Genomic DNA, 6,000 nt, shown 5'->3' with positions numbered 1-6,000 from the left:
GAAATCTACGAACAATGGCTTGCAACTCAGCCTTCGGCAGTTGATCGACCGAACTATCCAGAACCCAGTGGGGTGCTAGCACGACCTCTAGAAGACTCGCTATTGATCGTCTGACGTGTGCAGAGCGCTGGGCACTGATCCTGGAAGAACGTGAACGAGTGGAAGCCTGTCTGGCGTCTGGGGTGACAGCCGGGGATTCGGCTGACGGTCAGCCTTCCGAAGAACCTTTGGACACGTACACGACAACCCATGGCGGAAGCAATAACGCGAACGAAGCCTCGGTAGTGCGTACACACGAACTACTGAGGCCGGTAAACGTGGTACATACGCCAACGAGTGTTAGTGTCCAGTCAGGGGTGACCACGGAAGCGAGAAGCAACGGCACTGGATTGAATGGAGTCACCCGTTTTGACGAAGCTGTCCCGGCCTTGTGTGTCACCAAATCTGCGAACGGGCCATCGGTGGTTGATCCAGAGGATACAGACATCGCGCAGAAGGTGATGAGTACGGCACCGAGTATTCATTGCAAGATTGGTGCGGATTCCGAAATGTCAAGACAGCGGCAGAACGAGGAGCGGAACAAAAGTCAACAGCCCAATATGTCGACGGCCCACGCATTCAATATTGCGAACGACGACTCGGCAGGTGGCCCAGAGATGGGAAACCAGGATGGGAAGGAGATGGACCAAGTACCGACTGTTGAAATCGAAACGGATGGCAATGTTGAGTCAAGGGAAGAATCCATAGTGGCGTTGGACGGAACATACATCTCGGTTGCTCGAGTGTTAACAACCGAGGGAAATGAAGCAACGGAGGATACGAGAAATGAATTCTACGAACACCCAGCTAACAACATTGGCTTGGACGACTACGCGAAGGAGCTGGCATTCCTGCCGGATCTGACCGAAGAGATCAACACGACAATTGACTACACTGCGCCTAATGTTGCTGATCCTGAGCTGTCGGCTGAACGCCGAAAACGTCTGGTCGCGACGCTAAAGAACCACGAGCACATCCTGATTGCTAGTGGTAACGCACTACCGCCGCCAGCCTACGGTGCGGTATGCGATATCGACACACAGGGGCACGCCCCAATTAAACAGCGTGCCCGGCGCGTGCCGCTACGATTTCTCGGCAAGCTGTACGAGCTGCTGCGCGCTTTATTGCGTGCGGGACTTATCGTCTTTTCAGACAGTCCATGGGCATCACCGATCGTGATTGTAATGAAAGAGAACGGGCTGGACATCCGGCTCTGCATTGATTACAAGATGGTGAATGCTATCACTGCGATCATGGAGTATGCAATGCCGCTAGTCGACGACCTGTTAACAGATCTCGAGCGCTACCTATGGTTCTGCTCGCTGGATGCAGCAAGCGGCTGCTGGGCGGTCATGATGACCTTGCGAGCGCGTAAAGTATCGGCGTTCGTCTGCGCACTCGGACATTTCGAGTGGTTACGCATGCCCTTCGGGCTAAAGAACGCGCCGATGATCTATCAGCGTATGATTGACAACGCACTCTGGGGGTTCGTTCAACCTAAAGGAGGTTGGTTTGAATACTCGGAGAAGATGCGTTTAGCTGAAGAACAGGCCAAGGAACGTCGTGGGCCAAGCGCCGAGGGTTCGTTTCAAAACGAAGTTCGCGGCAGACCGCGAAGCACCGGTAGAGACCGACCCTGTACTACAACTCGTCAACAGCCCCGTCGCTGACATGTTTACGAACGGGGAGCCAGACGAATCATCGCTGGTACCTGTATTTGGTCGACGGTCGTTTGTGGATGACATTTGCTTCGGTGGCGAGGATTTCGACAGCTGCCTGGCGACGCTGGACCGATTGCTAGCAAGATTTGCACAGTGTCGGATCAGCATTAGCTTCACCAAGAGCATCTTTTGCCAACCCAAGGTGGACTTTCTGTCGCATAAAATTTCGCCAGAAGGTATCAGAGCGGACCCCAAGAAGCTTGCGGCCATCACCGAGCTTTCGTTTCCAACGAGCAAGAAGGGCATGCAGTCGTTTCTTGGAGCGGTTAATTACTACAGCCGCTTCATTCAAGACTTCGCGGTCTACGGTGCGGCGCTGTACCAGCTCAAGGATGAAGACTTTGTCGTTGAAGGTGGCCTTTCTGTGGCACGTCGTTCCTTCAAAAAATTGAAGACGAGTGTTTCACATTCACCCATCCTCAGGCACTTCGATCGGTCGAAAGAAGTTCACGTCATGCTCTTTGCGAATGAATGGGCGTTGAGCACTACGCTAATGCAAGAACATGAAGGCAAGTTACACCCCGTACGGTTCCTCGGTCGGGTGCTCAAGGAGGCCGAGATGAACTACCATCCTGCTGAGAAGGAAGTTTTGGCGTTACTTCTGCTGTTGAAGATCTGTTACGTCCAGCTGGCAGGAAAGACGCTACATGTCTATACACGATTCTCGACGTTAGAGTGGGTGCATAAGTCGAAGTCTCTCTTCGGACGCGCGGTCCAGTTCGCAGTGCTGCTATCGCAGTGGCACCTTAAGGTGCAGCACGTGAAGGAGAAGGATGTCACCTTTGCGCAGCTACTGCAGTCAAGCATCACGAGCTTCGTTGACCTGGAAGACTCGCTCGCGCCGGTGGCGCCTCCAAACAAGGGTTCCCCGACTATTCGAATGAACCCCGCGTTGCTGTACGCCAGGCTTTCCCGTAATTACAGCGGATTCGTCATGTCTTTTGACGGATCAGCGAATACAGAGAAGTACGGTGGCTACGGGAGTTGTTCATGGGTGCTGTGGAGCCTTCCTGAGTGGAAGGTAGTGATTGCTGCAAACGCTTACCTCTCGGCTACCACGGTGAATGAGGCAGAGTATACAGGTATGATAAACGGTGTCAAGGCTGCTATTGCGCACGGTGCCGAAGATTTAGTCATCGTTGGGGACTCAAGGCTCGCGATTCAACAATCACTAGGGGTGATCGCATGCAGGAAGGAAACTTTGCTAGCGCTGCTGAATACTCACAAGGAACTCACGGCCAAGCTTCGATCAGTTAAATATCTTCACGTTGTACGAGAATACAACGCGGCCGCGGATTCGTTAGCCACTGAAGCGCTGGAATCAAAGGTCAGTCGGGTAATCTTGGCTGAAACTCGCAAGTCGGAATTGGCATCGCTGAACCGCATCCAGGAAATGATCTACGAGCCGGATGAAGACTCGGTAGATGTTTCGTCACAAGGAGCAGAGCGTCAAGTACATGTACTGTCAGGCAGCGAGTCTTCAAAGTGGTAAACTTTCGAAAATTTCGTGGTTGATTACAGCTCACCAAAGTGCGATTATGGTTATATAGCAGTGATGACTCGGCGACAGACGAAAGCCAAGAAATGCGTCAGGTTTTGCAGATGAACACTCGGAGGATGTCTCAAACGCTCAAGAGGAGCATGAAGAACGACGAGAGACGTCCACTGAAGATTCATTCGGCGAAAGATTTGCCAGACCATCCTCACAAGACTGTACCATCGGCATTTCTCCGATGCGGAAGATGTTGATCCGGTAGCGATACAGCGGGAACGACGCAGACGGATACTGGTGGCACAAGACGAGGAGCAGAAGTGGTTTAACATCAAGAAGTTGCTTCAGGGCCAAGCAGAAGAGCTGAGTTACAAAGAAGCTCGAGATGCCTGGAAGTATGCTGACCGGTTCGTATTGTCTGAAGACGGCGTGCTTCACTATCTTGGATTGAATCGTCGGTACGACCACGGTTGGCAAGAGGAGACCAAGATGCGGCTTCTGGTACCAACAACGATGACTCAAGAGGTCTTGCAGAATTGTCACGACTCGCTGGAAGGAGGACATCAAGGTGTGGTGAGAACGTTCCAACGCGTTAAGTCCGTTTTTATTGGATCGGCTTGTACGCTGACGTGGAGAAGCATGTGAAGTCATGTCCAGATTGCAGCTCGGGTAAAAGCCGTCCACAGCTTCGTGGATACTCACCTGGTAACGTGCTAGCCGAACGACCTTTCCAGATCGTCTCGATGGATTTTGTGATCCCACTACCGAAATCTCGTAGGGGCAACACGGCGTTGCTCCTATTTCAGTGCTCGTTCACGGGATTCGTTATTGCCAAGGCTATGTCAGATACGACTGCACTGAGTGTTGCCCAAGTGTTCGAAGAATGTGTGTACCGACGGTTCGGAGCCCCATCATTAATAAGGCATGACCGCGACCCACGCTTCATAAGCGAGGTGTTCCAAGCGTTCGCAGAGATGATGCAGTCAAGATCAAGAGCGACTTTGAGCTATCGGCCACAGGCTAATGGACAGCAGGAACGCTCGGTGAAGTCGGTGATGGGATCCGTACGGGTGTACGCGGAAGACCCTCTACAGCAAGATTGGGATGAAATCGCGGAGAAGCTAGTATTTGCTATTAATACTTCTCAAGACACTACGAGGAAGGAAACGCCGTTCTACCTCGTTCATGGTTGGGATGCGCAGTCGACGTTGCGGGCAATGTCGTCATCACTCAAACGAGGACTCGGCAAGCAGTCTGACGCACTGGCGTGGCGGCGCGAGATCAATCGACAACATGAGGTCGCCCTCACTATGGCCAAAGATTATCAGGCTGTAGAAAAAGAGCGAAGGGCTAAAAAGCATAATGAGGCCCTGAGTCGACTGGAAAAAGCTGCTGTACCTCAACCAGGTGGAAACGAAGACTCGGCGGACCCTCCAGAAGCTTCGGAAGAGATGGAAGATCCTGCAAGAGCCCCACCGAGATCTCTTTTCGAGATTGGGAGCCGGGCGTGGCTGTACATGGAACGCGTCAAACCGGGCTTGACGAAGAAATTAGCTCACCGATGGCATGGACCTTTTAGGATCAAGCGCAAGGTGGAAGAGTTTGCGTACGAGCTGGAACTGCCTGATCGAAGTGGGTATCGCGTTTACCCAGTAGTGCATGTGTCAAGACTCAAAGCTGTCAGCGAATTCAACAGTCGACCGAACACTCGGTTGGTACTTGACGCGACTAATGAAGCAAGACTCGACTTCGATGAGGAACTACTGCCTGAGGACAGCTGGGAACCAGACCAAGTTGCCGGTGAATATGAAGTCGAGGCCATCCTCGACGACAGAACACCACTAACGACGAGCACGGAGCGTGCTGTACGCGAGTTCAAAGTCAAGTGGGTTGGCTATGAAGATACAACTTGGGAACCATCATCAAACTTGTCATGTGGAGGTCTGCTGTACGACTATTTGCGAGCCAAGAAGAGCGAGAATCGGCTGCAGATGGCGCAAGTGGCGGACGAAGACTAGCGTGACTGGATCACGTATGAACTGTCCACAGGGCGATGCAGCCTGTGGTAACAGACGAAGAACGTTACTGCAACAACAAATTGTATATGCATTTGAAGAACAACATGAACATGATTACGCTGTGGAAGTGGATTAAGAATAAGAAAACATGAATGCCGACCGCGGAGCGATCACTGAAAACGAAGTCACGCGGGACACCTCAACAGTTAGCTGAGATGCTGGAGAACGTCGTAGAACGTGCAGCGAGAATTCAAATCGATTCCAAGTGTCTGGCCGCGGTGGCCAAGAGTGTCAACGAAGCCGAGTCACCACTCTCCTTCTCCGCTTCATCAAGAATCTGAGCCTCGGCAGCTGGAGCTGAAGCCGGACCCTGCGAATCCTCGGTACCAGCTTCAACAGGAACAGCAGCCAGAGCGGAACGTGGAGTACCCGGTGGCGAGTCAAACAACGAACGCCAGGTCGGAATAAGTTCGGTTGAATCGAGAGACGGGTCAACGATCACGCTTCGGTACACATCCACGAAACGCGTACCACGAGGATTGAAAAGCTCCGGATTACGCTGGCACGGGAAGTACGTAGTGTTGTACGGGTGCCGATGCGGCGCATTCATCCATCCAGTACGCCATGGCTGCCGAGCGTCGAGAGCTAGAACTTCGGAAAGCCAGTCAGATGTCCGAAGTGCGAACGACAAATTTTCAATGGGGTACCACGGCTTCGACGGCTCCAAGAG

Source organism: Phytophthora infestans, genomic scaffold, assembly GCF_000142945.1.
Source record: "Phytophthora infestans T30-4 supercont1.6 genomic scaffold, whole genome shotgun sequence".
Taxonomy (NCBI): domain Eukaryota; phylum Oomycota; class Peronosporomycetes; order Peronosporales; family Peronosporaceae; genus Phytophthora; species Phytophthora infestans.
This window is presented reverse-complemented; position numbering follows the sequence as displayed.